The sequence below is a fragment of the Lissotriton helveticus genome, chromosome 1_1, assembly GCF_964261635.1.
Source record: "Lissotriton helveticus chromosome 1_1, aLisHel1.1, whole genome shotgun sequence".
Classification (NCBI taxonomy): Eukaryota; Metazoa; Chordata; class Amphibia; order Caudata; family Salamandridae; genus Lissotriton; species Lissotriton helveticus.
In genome coordinates, this window is record NC_136057.1 from 1,783,645,761 (window position 1) to 1,783,663,546 (window position 17,786).

At 47.2% G+C, this 17,786-nt stretch overlaps 2 long non-coding RNA genes across 4 annotated transcripts in view; one reads left to right on the forward strand and one right to left on the reverse strand.

Annotated features, from left to right (window-relative positions):
* LOC144752491 (uncharacterized) overlaps nt 1–2,424 on the reverse strand; it is an 87,699-nt gene extending 85,275 nt beyond the window's left edge. Inside the window, exons 1-2 of one of the 2 annotated variants that reach the window (XR_013594121.1) lie at nt 2,289–2,424; nt 1,143–1,245 (exon numbers count right to left, since the gene is read on the reverse strand). This is a non-coding gene — a long non-coding RNA (uncharacterized LOC144752491). The remainder of the gene's footprint in view (nt 1–1,142; nt 1,246–2,288) is intronic. The other variant, XR_013594120.1, reaches the window with a different exon arrangement.
* A 6-nt stretch (nt 2,425–2,430) lies between these two features.
* Nucleotides 2,431–17,786, forward strand: part of LOC144752479 (uncharacterized) — a 307,677-nt gene continuing 292,321 nt past the window's right edge. Inside the window, exon 1 of one of the 2 annotated variants that reach the window (XR_013594119.1) lies at nt 2,431–2,559. This is a non-coding gene — a long non-coding RNA (uncharacterized LOC144752479). The remainder of the gene's footprint in view (nt 2,560–17,786) is intronic. The other variant, XR_013594118.1, reaches the window with a different exon arrangement.

Below are 17,786 nucleotides of genomic sequence, written 5' to 3' on the forward strand. Positions count from 1 at the left end.
GCCGTTGGATAACATTGACCCATTTTGACTCGAAAATGTTCTAAGTGTGAAGTTTTGAAAACTGGAAATATTCACATAAAATCAGCCAAAGTCCGAATTCCGAAGTACTCACCTGTGACCAGGGGAGAAGCCAGTACTGTACCTTTTCAGCCCAGTACTGAACCGCAATAATAATCCCTAGCGGGTTTACTAATAATCTCTATTTTCTCCTTCGGAACCCATTGTCTGATTTCTATGAAATTTCTTTCAAGTGTCTACTTTTGAAAACTGGAAATATTCTTTAAAAATCATACGAAATACTGAAACGCAATTACCTACCTGTTTTGAGTTAAGCCCCCAGTGCTGGCCCTAGGAGACCAGTGCTGGGTTACAAAAGTAAAGCAATCGTACTTTACCTGCACTCTGAATTTTCTCCCATTGAATAACATTGTCAGATTTACATTGAAAAGTTTCTAAGTGTGAACTCTTAAAACTGCTTTATATTCATGAAAATTCACTACAGTAACTAAAACGTTTTTGCTAATCTGGTCTCAGCTTAGACCCCAGGACTCAATCTAGAACCTAGTCCTGGAACTACAAAAGTAATCTTTCTAGTAATCAATTGTAACTACATGTGGAAAACCCATTGAGCTGAATGCTGTAGTGTGTTTTAAGACTGTGTTGCTCACTGTCAGTACTGTATTGATTGTGTGCACAAACTTTATTGCTCCTCTGCAAAGTAATTACATGATAATACTCATATCGAGAAAAGTATATTTTTACAACTGTTGGTTCTAAAAATAAAACAACTATATCTGTGGATATAAAAACAATTGGCCTGGAGTTCAGTCTTGAGTGTGTGAAACCTTTTGCTGACTGAGTGTGTACGACAAATGCTTTACACTGCCCTCTGGTACTGGCGCACTGCTCGACCAAGCTACCACTTTGGAGAGTAAGGTCAGTTCTGACTTTAACCTCTGTTATACCTCTGGGGTTGGTGGACTCTATACACACTGTACTTCATCCTAGTCTAGTCTATATAGAGCCACTTTCTCACAGATATTCAATGGCTATCCCAAAATTCAAGATACACCATCACCCTGGCCCTTATCTCCAGCCGACTGCAATATGGAAACGCTCTCTACGCAGGGATCGTTGCTCACCTCCTCCGACTACAGACCATACAGAACTCCGCCGCCAGACTCATACTGGATCTTCTTAGATGAACCCATATCATCCCCTATGTCAGGGAACTCCGCTGGATCCCTGTACAGAAAAGATGGCAGTTACAAGACCCATGCATACAAGACCCTACACAACTGTGGACCCGCCTACTTGAATCCTCGCTTAAACTTACACCAACCCACCAGACACCTCCGCTCCATGTCCCTTTCTCTAACCATCACCCCCCACATCCGGCATAGCAGATGCAGAGGTCGCTCTTTTTCCTAACCTAGCAGCGAAGATGTCGAACAAACTACCCTTTCATCTACGGACCTCCCCATCTCTTGCAGAGTCCTGAAATACCCTGAAGACCTGGCTAATCAACTGGACCCTGCCAGCGCCTGGATACCCTCATGGGTGACAAGAAGCGCTCTACAAATATACTGACTGATTGACCAACACACTTGAAAACAACAGTTTTTTAATTAGAATTCAGGGACTTGTAGTCTTATTCATCCCACTATAACACCAACACCACAAGTCTGAGAATACTAATAAAAAAGACAGGAAGTAGCCTAACTAGTCACGCATACACCTGCAAGCTCTGGCAGAGATGTAACAATGATACCTAAAAATATTGTCCAGAAACAGAAAAGTGGTATACATGTGACATGAGGCTACCAACTGTACGAATGTAAATTAAAGCAAACAAGGGCAGAAAAGTCACGTTACAAATAAATACTTTTTATTTTGTTTGAAGTACTACTTAGTAACATGCCCAAGCCTTTGAAGAATCTTAAAAAACACCATAAATGCCCGGTAATTTTCTCTTGGAAGGTGGCAACCCCTAGGTAAATAACCAGTTGATACAATGCAATTATTTATTTTAGCAATTTGTCCCCACGAAATTAGAATTATCAAACAAAGATCGCTAACACAGCCCCAGAATACAGTTAAAAGTGTTTTTCAATGTATATTGCCGTTTGAAGTATGTACAGATAAGATCTAAAAGTTCCGGTTTTAGAGGTGAATTTGATTATCTTTCTACAGTCCGGGGCATTAAAATACTGGTGGTGTCGGTAGAAAACCGGCCAAGTGGCGATCCCACGTTTAGCACATCTCGACCACAGAAAGGGTCGACTTACCTGTAAAGGGTTTCGAAAACGTGATGACGACCACTCCCACTTATCATCCAATCAGCACGCAAGGCTTCGGGGGAGCCCACCCAGGCAACCAACGCGCTGCAAAAAGTGAAAGTGGGCTCGAGATAATCACGGACAGTTCAGACCGGGGCGGGCAAAAATGACGTAAGATGTGAGAACTTCGTGACCCAACGAGCTCGAAACAAAACGAGGCGGGGAGTGGGCAGAAGTACGAAATCCGAAGCAAAGGTGGCAATGCCTGCGGCACTGGCAGGTGTAGAGAGCCAGGCGGGCTCTACCATACAATGTATCACCATCCATGCATCCACTTCACCCCTCAGGGCGGGCACGCCCCGAGGGTATAATAAACCCCGGGGAAGATCGCTCGTGGTCTTCCCGGCAACCCGATCCCAGAGTGTCTGTCAAGTCATTGTATCCCAATGCCCCAAGTGCCAAGGCCCTGACCCCATCACCACATTGGCGACGAGGCCGGACTGCCCTGCGCGTGCTGGATACGTCTTGGAGTGTCATCTTATCACGGTGCCCGCTCCCGCTCTGCTCCGGTCCGCGGCCTGCCCACGCGCCTTCCCGTCGGAAGCGCTTTCAGCTGGCAGGGCCGGGACCGCGGAGCGCCCAGGGTGAGTGCGCGATCATTGCCCCCCCTGCGAGCGCCTCTTGGTTACCTTGTTGGTTGTCCGGGCGACGGCTGCCTGTGTCGAGGCATACGCCGGACCGAGAATCCGGCTGCTGTGGTCGGTGAGGCTCCGCGTCACGCCTCCGACCCGCCTCCTGGACACCTCGCACCTGTGAGTGCGTCAGGCGACGCTCGCCTAGCTCCCTCAGGAATCTCTCCCTCAGGCGACGCTCTCCCGCCTCATGCGCACCTTGCTCCAGTGAGTGCGTCAGACGACGCTCGCCTAGCTCCCTCAGGAGTCTCTCCCTCAGGCGACGCTCTCCCGCCTCATGCGCACCTTGCTCCAGTGAGTGCGTCAGACGACGCTCGCCTAGCTCCCTCAGGAGTCTCTCCCGCCTCATGTGCTTCACGCTTTGTTAAGACGCTCAACAGACTCCTGAGCCTCTCCCTCAGGCAACGCTCTCCTCTGGAGTCTATCTTCCTGTCAGCTGCCCTGGACCCAGCGCGGAGAGCGCGAAGAGCGAGATCGTGCGCGTGGCGGCCCCCAGTGGCTGCCAGTGGTACTGCACGCGTCACTATTTATATATGTTTTTGGCTGAGGAAAGGCGCGAGGAGCGCGACCGTGCTTGTCAACTCCCTCACAAGGTGCACACTGAGCCCCAATGGGTGTCGCAATTTACAAATAAGCTCCTATCAGCATACTGAAATAAAGCTCCTATCAGCGTACTGGTTTTAAAAGAAAAAAATAATTAAATTATACGTAAATACATAGTTGGAAATAAATAAAGGACGCACCATGTCCCAGAACGAGGGAGCCCCAGTGTTGCAGGATGAGGCACCAGCACAGGCTGCACAGCCTCCACCACCTGTCCAAGCAGGACCCATCCCAGCACAGGCCCCAGCCGCAACACCAGGCCCGCAGACTGGCCATCATACCCATGCAGGAGCGGCGCCGTTGCCGCCGTTCAGTGAAGCATCTGACCCGGCCACTGCGGCGGTGCGATGGAAGGCGTGGGTTCGCAGGCTGAATCATTATTTCAAGGGCACCAGGGAGACAGATGGCGAGGTCAAGAGGTCCCTTTTGATCCTATACGGTGGAGCAGAGATAGACGAGCTTTTTGAGACGCTCCCCAACACAGGAGGTGACGGCGACTACGAGGCCGCGGTGGCCGCGCTAAACAAACACTTTGACCCCCAGCTAAACAATGATTTCGAAAAGTTTAAATTCAAACGGGCGTGGCAAACGGGCTCCGAGTCGGTAGACATGTTCTACGCACGGCTACGCCGGCTGGCGAACACCTGCCCGTTCACAGACCCGCGTGAGGAAATTCGGGATCAAATCATTGTGGGGTGCCGTTCTAAGCTGCTCAGGAAACTAATCCTGCGCCAACCAGGGATTTCGCTCGATGAGATCCTGATCCTTGCAAGGTCGCATGAGCTGTCAGACGTGAGGGCTGAAGAGATGGAGGCGGCGCTATACACCCCGGTAGCTACCCCCGCACAAACCAAACCAGTGCAGATCAAAGCGGAGAGAGTGGAAGCAATCCAACGGAAACCTGCGGCGAGTCGGCCGCATCAGGTGCCTACGACAAGGAATCTGTGCGGGTACTGTGGGGAGGCCCACTCCGCCACCGCAGCGTGTGCAGCAAAAGGGCGCACGTGCTCCAAATGCGGCAGGATGAACCACTTCGCAAAGGTATGCCGAGGCGGAAAATACAGGCCAGCAGGGTCAAGGCCGAGAAACATACAGAGGAGAGTGCATCATATGTCACTTGAAGAAGATGCCAACCCGCCACCAGACAGCCATGCTCAAGAACGGCCTCAGTGGTACGAGGATGATGAAGACGATGAAGTCTACGTCGTCTCATACGTGGGCAGAGCATCCGCAGCGTCCACGAGGAGAAGACCCCCACCGATGTGTTCAGTCAAGGTGGATGGCACGACAGTACAAGCACTCATAGACACGGGGGCATCCGTAAATGTTATGGACTCGGAGCAGTACAACCAAATGATGCCGAGGCCCGAACTGGTACCGTCCCAAGCGAGAATATACACTTATGGAGGAACGGAGCCCATGCCGCTGCGCGGAGTGATCACGACAACAATCAGACAAGGGGAATACTCCACGGTAGCTAAATTCCACGTCACGGAAGGAAAGAAAGGCACGCTACTAAGCTGCCACACCGCCGAGGACCTCGGATTAGTTTTTTTCGCTAATCAGGTGCACCAATCACATGCAGAGTTCTTGATGGAGGAGTTTCCAGAACTGTTCCGAGGACTAGGGAAACTCAAGAACAAGAAGTTCAAACTACACATAGACAAGTCTGTGCGACCGACAGCCCTAAGGCACCGGCGTGTCCCGTTCAACCTGCGGCCGCAGGTGGAGGAGGAGCTGAGGAAGCTTGAAGAACTCGGTGTAATCGAGAAGGTGACCGGGCCCACACCGTGGGTCTCTCCACTCGTCGTGGCGCCCAAGCCCAAGCAACCTGGTGCGATACGGCTGTGTGTGGACATGCGTCTGCCAAATGTAGCGGTGAGGAGGGAAAGGCATATCACCCCTACCATGGATGACATCATAGCGGACCTCAACGGTGCCAAATGGTTCTCCAAACTCGATTTAAACGCAGGTTACCACCAGCTGGAGCTTGAGCCAGACAGCCGCTACATTACAACCTTCTCCACACACGTCGGGCTAAGGAGGTATAAACGACTAAGCTTCGGAGTGTCCTCGGCAGCCGAAGTATTTCAGAATGCGATCAGAGAGGTGCTATCCGGACTGAGTGGGGTCATCAACTTGAGTGACGACATCCTGGTGTACTCTGGATCGCTTGAAGAACACCACGTACACCTGAGAGCGACCCTCAAAAGGCTATCAGAACAAGGCCTGACACTCCACAAATCCAAATGTGCTTTCTACCAGGACTCGGTGGACTTCTTCGGCTACATCTTCACCCGAGAAGGCCTGAAGGTTGACCCCAGGAAGGCCGAAGCCATCCGGGCTGCCAGCACCCCGCAAAACCCCACAGAAGTCAGGAGTTTCCTCGGGATGGCAACATATTGCGGGAGGTTCATCCCCAACCTTGCAGACCTGGCCGAGCCACTGAGGCTACTCACCCGCCATGATCAAAAGTGGGACTGGACCGTGGCGGCGAACGTGGCATTCCAAGCTATCAAGAACAGCCTCCTGGACACCACTGTGATGGCGTATTTCCAGCCAAAGAGGAAGACTGAACTAGTGGTCGACGCGAGCCCGGTGGGCCTGGGAGCGGTGCTCCTTCAAGAATACGGAGCTGATGTCTGGAAACCGGTGGCGTACGCCAGCAAGGCTCTATCGGACACCGAGACCCGCTATGCACAGATCGAAAGAGAAGCCCTGGCCATCAAATGGGCGTGTCAACATTTTCACTTGTACCTATGCGGCCAGGAATTCCGGGTGATAACGGACCACAAGCCCCTTGTGCCCCTCTTTGCAGGATCAGCAAGGCTGGCCCCTCCAAGGATCGAAAGGTGGGCCGTCCAGCTACAAGGCTATAACTTCAAAGTCATCTTCCGCCCGGGGGTCAACAACCCGGCGGACTATCTGTCAAGACACCCGGACTGCACCAAACCAGCCACTAGACTTGAGGAAAGTCAAGATGCAGACGCTTTTGTGCGCTTGATCTCAGAAAATGCGTGTCCAGAGACAATGACTCTGAAAGAAATTGGGGAAGCAACGGAAAGAGACGAAACACTATGCCGAGTCAAGCACGCACTCAGGAGAAACCAATGGGCACATTTCCTGGATGGAATACATGGGCTCAGGCCGGAAGTCAGTCATGCCCGCCAGCAGATATGGCAGATCAAGAATGAACTGAGCATCGGGGATGAAGATGTGGTTCTACGAGGGCATCTAATTGTGATACCGGAAAACCTCCATCCCAGGATTCTGTCCCTCGCTCACGTTGGGCATCAGGGAATGGCCAAAACAAAGGCCAGGCTGCGATGCCGAGTCTGGTTCCCGGCGATGGACCTCAAAGTAGAAGAGATGGTGAGGGCCTGCCACGCGTGTCTAATCACCGGAGGAGATCCCGCCCCGGCCCCCGTTATAACGGAGCCCTCCCCGACGCTGCCCTGGACCAACCTAAGCCTGGACTTCGGGAGTTTCCCGGATGGTCGCCATACCCTGGTTCTAGTGGACTCTTTCTCCAAGTTCCCGGTGGTGGAGGTGATCCCCTCCACGGCTTTTCCCCATGTTAAACGGAATCTAGACAAGATCTTCGCGACCATGGGATTGCCGGTGGAAATTAAAACTGACAACGGTCCTCCCTTTCAAGGCCGAGACTTCCAAGCCTACTTGGACGCCCTCCAAATCAAGCATCGGAAAATCACCCCCTCGTGGCCGCAGGCCAATGGAGAGGTGGAGAGACTTATGAGGACCATTAATAGAGCCCTGAGGATTGCCGTAAGTCAAGGAGAAGATCCGGAATCAGCTCTAGACCGGTTCCTGGGAGCCTACCGACAAACGCCCCACAGCACAACCAAGTGTGCCCCGGCCCATTTACTGTTCAAAAGGGCCCCCAGGGACATCATCCCGTCCGCAAGCACGTGGACACCACCTGAGCGAGATGGGGATGCCATTCAGTCCAGAAGAGATGTAACTAACCAGAAGGCCAGTGCGGCCAGACGTGCGAAGACATCAAATCTACAGGAAGGTGACACCGTAGTGGTCCATGACCGACACCCCGGATGGAAGTATAGGACCCCCTATGAACCAGACTTGTGGACCGTTGAAAGGATCAAAGGAACCATGGTGACCGTCAAGAAAGGCGAACAAAGAGTCACGCGAAATGTGTCATGCTTTAAACCAGCAAGGGGAGGAATAGATGACCGGGGCGAGGAGGAAGAGGTCGGGCCACAACAAGCCGGTCTGTCTCCAACAGCCTCGTCATCGGTGAGAGGATCTGATGATCCAATGTCGGTCGAAGACCAGAGGAGAAACCAAGATCCATTGCCGTTGCCGGGCGCATTGGCCGACATTTCCCCGACCTGCGGAGCGCAAGAAGAGGTGTCCCCGGCTGGGGACACTCCATCACCAAAGGGCCGAAGCCAAAGATACAACCTTCGGCCAAACCCTGGCCCAAGCCACAAGTTACGGGACTTTGTGTGTACCTCCCCCTGAAGACCAAGAACTGGTGATGAAGCAGACTGAAATGAAGGAGGGATGTAGAGAGCCAGGCGGGCTCTACCATACAATGTATCACCATCCATGCATCCACTTCACCCCTCAGGGCGGGCACGCCCCGAGGGTATAATAAACCCCGGGGAAGATCGCTCGTGGTCTTCCCGGCAACCCGATCCCAGAGTGTCTGTCAAGTCATTGTATCCCAATGCCCCAAGTGCCAAGGCCCTGACCCCATCACCACAGCAGGTAGGAATACGCGCACTGCTTACTGTTTATTTAAGCAGTTAAGATCCAAAGTTGAATCTGGGATTCAATGTAAAGGTTGCCTCGTGGGCAAAGGACTCACTTACTCTTTATTTTAAAAATGTATTTCTGTTATTTACATCTGCTACCCAATATTTGTTTTTAAATATTATCTAGCATGCGTCATAAACTCATATCTCTGGAAACCTGTGGATAAACTTCTAGTTTAATATGGCCGCCGAGCCACTGTTATGGATAAAACTGGGGAGCCAGTGGAAGTTCAAGATGTGTTTATTAACAAGACAACACACCGCAGCATGCGTGTGTATCACAGCCAGGCGCCAACTCCCTGTCAACTGTCAAAGAGAATACTCAGCTGTCAACATTCCAGCTGGCTTAACCAATTACGCGCTGGGGAACAGCTCGCGCAGTTCAGGGTAGGGGAAAGAGAAAAAGGGTAAGGACACAACATATCTCCTTCCCTAAAGAGAAGGCATTTATAAGCGCGCTGCAAAGCTACAGTAATTCACAGCGTGGTGCTATTCGCAAACAAAGTCATCAAATTTGCTGGGTTTACTCAGAACCCTGCCAAAGCTGCTTGTGCTGGCTTAAACACCGTCGGAATCGCTCATAGATGCTATAGAAGTTCCATCCTTGCTAAGTAAAGATTCTCCAGTCTCTTTGTACATACGGTTACTCTCCGCATCTTCAAACTCATTTTCCTCTTGTCCATTTCCTGAAGCATAGATCTCACACGTGTCCTGGGATACCACCGAGGCATCCGTGCTGAAGTCCTCGCGTTCACCAATAGATTCGATGTTCCCTAGGTCTTGTCTAACTTGGTTGTCCCGAGTTACATAAGATTCACCATTGCAATCCTCCTCTTGTTCGGACTCCTCTTCCTCTAATTGTGACCCTCTGCAGTAGTTTTCTTCTTGCACGGGGCATTGTTCTCTGCCTTTCTGTTGGTTAATTTCACCTCTATGACAGATGGACATAGCAGAGGCGTGCCATACTCTCCCATCACTGAGCAAGGCGGAATTGCAGAAGAACTTCACAACTTTCAATGGTGCAGTAAACTTGTTTTCACCTTTGGCAATGTGACCACTTTTCTTCACTTTGACACTGTCTCCAACATTGATGTTGAACTCTTTGCAGTTCCTGCTCTTGTCGTATTTTTCTTTGTATGCATTTTGTGCTTCCATGATCCTTTCCCTGATGGCATCTACTGACCATTCCTTTCTTACCGCAGGCTTGATCCATCCAATATTGTCTTTAGAGATTGGGGTCCTACCTCTCATAACCTCAAAAGGACTCACCAAAGTTTTCTCACCCGGGGTAATTCTGTATCCCCAAATCATCTTGTTTACTTCTTTCCTCCAACATTTTCCATTGTTGTTTGCAAGTTGGATGGTTCCTTTTATCACTCTATTAAATCTTTCCCGAGCTCCATTTCCAGCAGGGTGGTATACTGATGTGGTTTTATGGCTGATACCATTTCTTTCCACAAATCTCTTGAACGCATCTGATGTGAATTGGCTTCCATTATCGCTCACAATAGTCTTAGGGATTCCCTCTCTGATGAATACTTCCTCCATGAACTTAAGCACGTCGCTTGTGTCGGGATTCCCTCTCTGATGAATACTTCCTCCATGAACTTAAGCACGTCGCTTGTGTCAACTTTTCCACATACCTTCACCTCTGGCCACTTTGAAAGGTGGTCCACTAACACCAGAACATACACCCCTTCATCCTGCCATTTCACGGGTCCTATTTCATCTATACTAACTCTTTCCCATGGTACGTTCGGGCATTGCAATGGCTGTAGCGGGGGTCGTAGAGTTGTTTGTGTCTTGTCTGAGTTTTCACATTCTATGCAGTTTCTTATGGCTCTCTCAACTTGCATGTCACAACCAGGCCACCAATACCAACATTTTATTCTTTGTTTTGTTTTGTTCATACCCAAATGTCCTTCGTGGCATATGTTAATTATCCTTTCCCTAAGGTCTTTTGGTGGTACCACTTTACCTTGTCTTAGGATGAGATTGTCTTCCACTGATAATTCATTTCTCAGTTCCCAATATGTTCGTAATTCACTCTCCAAACAATTTTTCCTTGGCCATCCTTTTACAATGTGTTCCTTGATTTCTTGTAATTGCTTATCGTTAGAACATTCCTTTATACATTCACTCCTTTTTATGGTTGGGAATTCTTTACTGATGCTTGCGACACATAGTTCTTCTTGTGCTACTGTACCCGTGTTTTTCAAAGGAAGTCTACTCAAGAAATCTGCTACTACATTCTTCACTCCAGGTAGGTACTGTACATCGTAATTGTAATCCAACAGTCTAATGGACAGACGTGCCAAGCGTGGTGAAGCATTGTACAACCCTTTCACAGTTAACACCTTAGTTAATGGCTTGTGATCACACCGCAAGATTATTTTCTTTCCCCAGATATATTCGCGGAAGTGCTCCATTCCCCATACGCATGCCAGCGCCTCTTTCGATTACGGAGTACCTTTCCTCTGTTGCTGTTAGAGAGCGCGAAGCAAATGCGATTGTGGCTTCTCTTCCATTGCTCTCTATTTGCGTGAGTACTGCACCGAGCCCTTTTCCGCTGGCATCTGTAGTTATCACACAATCCATATTTCCATCAAATCCTTGCAGAGCTGGTGCTTCACAAACTTCTTTCTTCAGTTGTTTGAAGCTTTCTTCGCATTCACTAGTCCACTCATATTTACTCTTGTTTTTGAGTAGTGTCCTGATGTTGTACGTTTTGGCTGAAAAGTCTTTTACAAATTTTGAGTAGTACTCCACCAACCCTAAAAATGCTCTGAGTTCGTCCTTGTTGGTGGGTACTGGTGCATCTTTAATTGCCCTAATAAGTTCTTTTTATGGTCGTATTCCTTCACTTGAGATTGTGTCCTAGGTAGTTTACACTATCTTTACTGAATTTGCATTTTTTGTATTCAATTTGATCTTTACCCATGACCAGGATGTCAAGATAAGTATGTTTTTCACCCCCTTAAAGATTTCTTGCATAAGTCTTTGGAATAACGCTGCAGCAGACGCTATGCTGAATGGTACTCTCTTGAACCTGAAACACCCAAAAGGTGAGATGAAGGTGGTGAGGTGTTTGCTATCAGGGTGTAGTGGTACCTGATGGTATGCAGCCGCCAGGTCGATAGTAGAAAACACTTTCATGTCTTTGGTGAGGGATAGCATTTCTCCTATTCTTGGCAGAGGGTATTGGTCGATGAGAATGTTCTTATTGAGGTCCCTCAGGTCCATACATAGCCTCAATTTACCGTTTGATCTTCTCGCGACCACCAAGGGTGCGACCCACTCTGCCGATTCAGTAGACTCTATTATGTCTGGCTCCAGTAGTATATCGATTTCTTTTCTGACTTCTTCCCTCAGAGTTAATGGTACATGCCTGACTTTATGTACACATGGGTTTGCATTATCCTTTAACTTGATTTTGTGCTGGAAACCTTTTAATTTCCCTTTTTTTCTGTTGAATACATTAGGAAGCTTTCTACCAGATCTTCACTCATTACAGTGTCCTGTTGCATGACCAACACGGGTTCTGAACTGTTAGGGTTGAGAGTAATGCCAAGTTTTCCCTGGTCCCTCCACCCTAATACGGATGGGCCAGTCACTGCTACGTACAGTTTGCTGTCCATTTCTCTTTCTTTGAATACGAAATTTAATTTCCTATAACCCACAAGTTCAATTGGTTCATTTGTGAAGGTTTTCAATGTTATATCAGGTTTTTCCATTTTGTTGCCTAGAACTCCTTGAAATTTGTTTTTCCAAACCTCATGGGTTACAATTGTACACGGAGAACCAGAATCAGCTATTATCTCCATCTCCACACCACCAATTGTCATTTTGCACAACGTTTTTTTCTTGATCTTGTTACCTTCATCTTCGTTTTCTTCAGTTACATCTATCACATTTAGTACACACAGATTGTATTCCGAGTCATCTGATGACTCATTTTCATCTTCACCTTCTTCCTCATGAACAAACTTTACTTTCATTTCTCTCTTCCTGTGCATGCTTTTTGGAAATGACCAATGAGACCACACTTCCCATATCTGTTGTTTTTCGCTGGCCAATTCCAATCGTTTGCTAGGTGTTTGCTGCTACCGCAACGATAACATCTTAACTCCTCATATTTCTTCCCGTAGCTGCTTGGCTTAGGTTTTTCTTTGCTTTGGCTTCTGTAATCTATTTTCTTTTTCCTCGTTCCAATTACTTTCGCTACAACAGTAGAAATATCCTCTTTGTTTTTATTTTCGTTTATTACTTCCTTAGCACATCTTCCTGTCAATTCTGCTTTTTTCACAATCTCAATGACTTGTTGTAGTGGTTACTCACCTTTACCCCATAGCGCATCTTGTATGTTTGGGTTTGCAGCACACATAACTATTTGATCCCTAAGTAAATCATCGTGCATGTTCTCAAATTTGCAAGTTAACGCTAAGTTTTTTAGTGCGGCAACGTAGTCATCAACACTTTCTTCTTTCCCTTGTTTTCTTCTGTAGAATTTATATCTGTGAACTGCTACACATACCATGGGTTTGTAGTAACCATCTAAATCTTCAAGAGCTTCATCATACACATTTTTGTCACCACCTCCAAGTACTTTCTTATTTATATTTTTGTACACTTCCAAACCCCCAGCACCTAAACAATGTAACAGTATTTTTTTCTTCTCTTCTGGTTTCATATGTTCATCACCTTTTTCAAATGTGGATATATAATTGCAAAAGTACTCTTTCCACGTTTCCCAATTTACTGGTGGTGTACCTGTTCCTTTTAAAAATGTTTCTGGTGGTTGTAAATTGTAATTGTTGCTGTTAGCCATACGGAGTCTAATATTTTGTTGTATATTTTTTCCTTCTAGGACGAGGATTATCACATTAAATTCAGCTTTTACTCTTTATTTCTCCACTTTACTGTTAATAGAGATTTGGGTGTCAACTTCCACTAGAGAGGATATACCTTCCCTTTATAATCGTTTATTTCCATATATGATTGCAGTTATGGAGATTGCTTCCTGTTTTAATCCGTTGTTTTTACTTGTGCGCGAATGACTTGTGCGCATTGACTTGTCCCTTATTTCTCACACTCAAGATGGGGTCTAACACGTCATTTGACGTCGCGCACACGTTCGCGCCTCAGAACTGAGGAGATCTCTTCACGGCTCGTTACACTGACGGAGCCGACGCAGCTGTGAGAATTTCCTTCACTTGCCGCACCTCGTCCACTGCACACAACATATGTGTAACACTGCCTCAGTTTCCGGTAACTTGTTTCCTTGCTTAGATACTCCTTAAATCGCTGCCTCAGATACACTAGATGTTCGCCTTTACACGCACCACCGGCAATAATTCCTCACTTTACTTCTTTCTCAAAAGATTCTTTCACACGGTCATTTCATCATTTCTATTTATATTTCCTGGCTGCCTTTTCCTTTATACATTCCACATGCTGTTCATTTTAAGATTCTCCTTAAATTACTCCGTTTTCTTTTTATTTTTATCCTTCCTTACCGGAGATTTCTTCTCATGGGTTCGTGGTGTGATGTCTTCGTCCTCGTCGCCAAATTGTTATGGATAAAACTCGGGAGCCAGTGGAAGTTCAAGATGTGTTTATTAACAAGACAACACACCGCAGCATGCATGTGTATCACAGCCAGGCGCCAACTCACTGTCAAAGAGATTACTCAGCTGTCAACATTCCAGCTGGCTTAACCAATTACGCGCTGGGGAACAGCTTGCGCAGTTCAGTGTAGGGGAAAGAGAAAAAGGGTAGGGACACAACAGCCACTAACTTTGGAATTAAAAAGGGTTGAACAGCTGAGCTAGCTGTCGTTTCTCGCATGTGTGGCAGCTATTTGCATAAGCACGGTTTTAGGTAGGGTGAAAGTGTTTATTTGAACGCACAGCAGTGCATTTACTTGAGCCATATTCCATTTATATATGAGACACAGACCACTCTGTGGAAATTAGGTGTTAGGATAATCGTCGCTGCTGCATTCCCCAGATGGAAAGGAATGCACTGGACGGTTGCATAGCTGCCAAGGTTTCAGATTGCTTATTGTAATAAGTAGAATGTTCTTAGTCTTCTTGATGATTGAAGAAGTAGTTTATTCCAAAGTAATTCACCCACGACAAATGTGTCCTCTCTGGCCGGAGTTCACCAAGTAACTGAAGTCACTGAGCGAACCTCGAGCCAGGAACACTCTGAGCCATTCAAAGGAATACAGGCTCTTAAAGAGACCCAGAATAACATCCACATAATAATTAAAACAACATTAAATCACATTCTATTACATCACCTTCCCCCTTATCAGAACAAACAAACAAATTAATAAAACATTTGTGTTATAATTCCAAACTTTCTCCTCAATAAAGGTCCCTACCTCCAAACCTGAAGACACAGCCGTTTGAATACCCTCTTTCACCACTTTATTGCCACGCTCCACCAGACCATTAGAGGCTGGAAAATAGAGCGCCACCCTGAGTTGTTTGCCATCTTGAGTCTTCAAAAATGTACAAATCTTCTCCGAAACAAAGTGAGTACCATTGTCCGTCACCAAAAATTCAGGGGCCCCCTCCAACCTGAAGAGCTTCCTGAAAAATATAATCATGTTATCCGAATTAGGAGCAGATTTATAATATAACCCCTTCGAAAAGTAGTCCACCTCCAAGATCAAAAAATTTATATCATCTGGCAAGACGCTATAAGGTCCCGAGAACTCTAAACCAACATTTTCCCAAGCTGAATCTGGAAAAACCGTGGGAAGTAAAGGTACACTAGGCAATTTCCAGTGTTTATCCGAAAGCAAACACTCATCACAATTATCCACAACTGACCTTACCTGTGCATCCAAACCAGGCCACCAGTAATGTGATTTTATCCTCATACAGGTCTTTGACACTCTTAAGTGACCTATATGAGCCAACCTAATAATCTCTTTCCTTAATTCAGATGGAGGAACCACTTTGTCCCCTCGTAGAAGGACGTTGTCATTTACAGACAACTCCTCCGCCACTTGAGCCATAGTTCTTAGATCACCCGACAAATTCCTCACATCCGGCCATCTCCCAGACGCAAACTCCAGGGCCTTAGACAAAGTTAAATCCTTCTTACTTGCTCTTATCCAATCATTTTCCGAAACTGAAAGCTTAAATTCATCAGTGGCATCTACCCAAGTCACACATTCCACATCATCATCCACTAAATCATCACCCCCTTCCTCCTTATCCAGTGACATCCTAGACAGACAATCGGCCTGGAAATTCCTTTCTCCAGATATGTGTCTCAACTCAAAATTGTACTCCTGTAGCTTCGAAACCAACCTTGTCAATCTAGGAGATACCTCGAGCCAGGAACACTCTGAGCCATTCAAAGGAATACAGGCTCTTAACCCCTTCCACGCTGATGACGAGCTGGGCTCGTCATGGCGTAGCCTCCTCGCACGCTGATGACGAGCCCAGCTCGTCACGTAAAGTGCGCTTTTGAAAATCTCCGCGTACGAGCGGAATTCCGCCCGCACGCATGCGGTTAAAGAGACACAGAATAACATCCACATAACAATTCACATAATAATTAAAACAACATTAAATCACATTCTATTACACTTATGTGTGACATTTACATAATTTCAGTGTAATTATTAGTGACAATTAACGACTATGAGAGACACTTTCTCTCAAGCAATGGAAATGAGGTCCCCAATATTTTGCTCACTTGAGCGCACCATGTGAGAATTTATTTGGCAGGGCTCATGATGCAGGGTTGCGTTATCCAAACTAATCTTGCAGTGCCCAACATGAAGCATTACTATGTAGCAATACTAACAAAGGGGATTGATTCAATTAAGGTCTGTACAGAGGCTGGAATCCAAATACATCTATACACAAACAAGATGCCTCTGACACCATAAATTAGGCAAACGTCACTCTGCCCATTCGATTTTTTAATTAACGTTGGGATATTCACATTTGTATTTTTCTTTTTCTTGTTCAGTTTGCAAAACTACCATACCCATCATTAGGCAAGTTGGACCCAAAACTTCTCAATATATACAATTTACACATACAAAAAAACCTTTTGTTTCCAAAAAGCAATGTGTCCAGAAGTTATGTACAGTGAAAAAAAACTTAAACATGTGGTGCTTTCTACAAAAAGTGCGTCAAACAAGTACAAAATATTCAATAAGGTACATATACAAAGATTACGTTTACGTTCGGAGGCAGTCCTATTGATTTATGGACAAGGGCAGATTGCAATATTCTACTGTCCTCAAGCTTTTGATGCTTTTTCGCCAGGGGAGAGGTCAGGGAAGTTTCTCAGAACACGAGGTGAAGGCCCCTAAATATGGGGGCTAGTGTAGTCCAATATGAGACCTGATTTCTACTCGATTCGACCAAGAACCTCTCTCAAAAGGGGCCAACGCGTTTCGACCTTCTATGTGGCACTTCTTTCTATGAAGGTCTTCATCAGGGAAGGTGAATGTTCAGAACAGGACTTGTGTACCGTGATGTTTTGCGTATTGCCACGTATAGTCCAGATTATGAAGTCCTTGTGCTTCTTTAACTGTGGCGTGGGCTCGTTTCTTCGTTCTTCTTGGAATGTCGTTTCTTAACATGAGAAGGGCGACATGCTCCCTCCGGTCTCTTCGGTGAATGTCAAGGTTGCGTGGAGATCAGCACAGGAGAAGAGAAGAGAACAGGGAGCTAGAGAAGAAGGCGGTTGGAAGAGAGCAGCAGATCAGCACAGGAGAAGAGAAGAGAACAGGGAGTTAGAGAAGGAGGCGAAGTGGAAGAGAGCAGCAGATCAGCAGAAGAGAACAGGGAGTTAAAGAAGGAGGTGGGGTGGAAGACACACCGGCGTAGCTAGGGGGGTGGGCGGTCCGCCCCAGGCTGCACGATTTTCGGGGCGGAGGCCGCGCGGCACTGATGGCCCATGGCGGCGGCCTTTATAATTTATTTGCGGACACAGTGTCCGCAAATAAATTATAAAGGCCACCGCCATGGGCCATCAGTGCCGCGCGGCCGCCGCGTATGTGCGTGGTGCGGTCCCAGAGCCATTAATCTTGTAGCGCGCGCGAAAGCGCTACCAGTGATGGCTTTGGGAATAATTTTTGGCCAGCCCCACCGCGCAGAAAGCTCTGCAATGATGTGTGCGTGCACCAACACCACGCGCTCGAGTCTGGAGAGTGCAGGTAGTCTTCTGCGTCAGCGTCACATCATTGTCGCTGCCTTGGAGTGATGGTGCTTCAGAGAGGTACTTTTTGATATCGCCAGCCAGCACCCGTGTGGTGATGTCCTTATTACTAGTGCTGTCGGTACATGGTTTCCAAGGTGGTAAGCAGAGCACCAGCCTTTGGGTCCTGACAGAGGCGCAGCTGCGTGTCCCTATCTATGTCCTTGCTTCCGAGA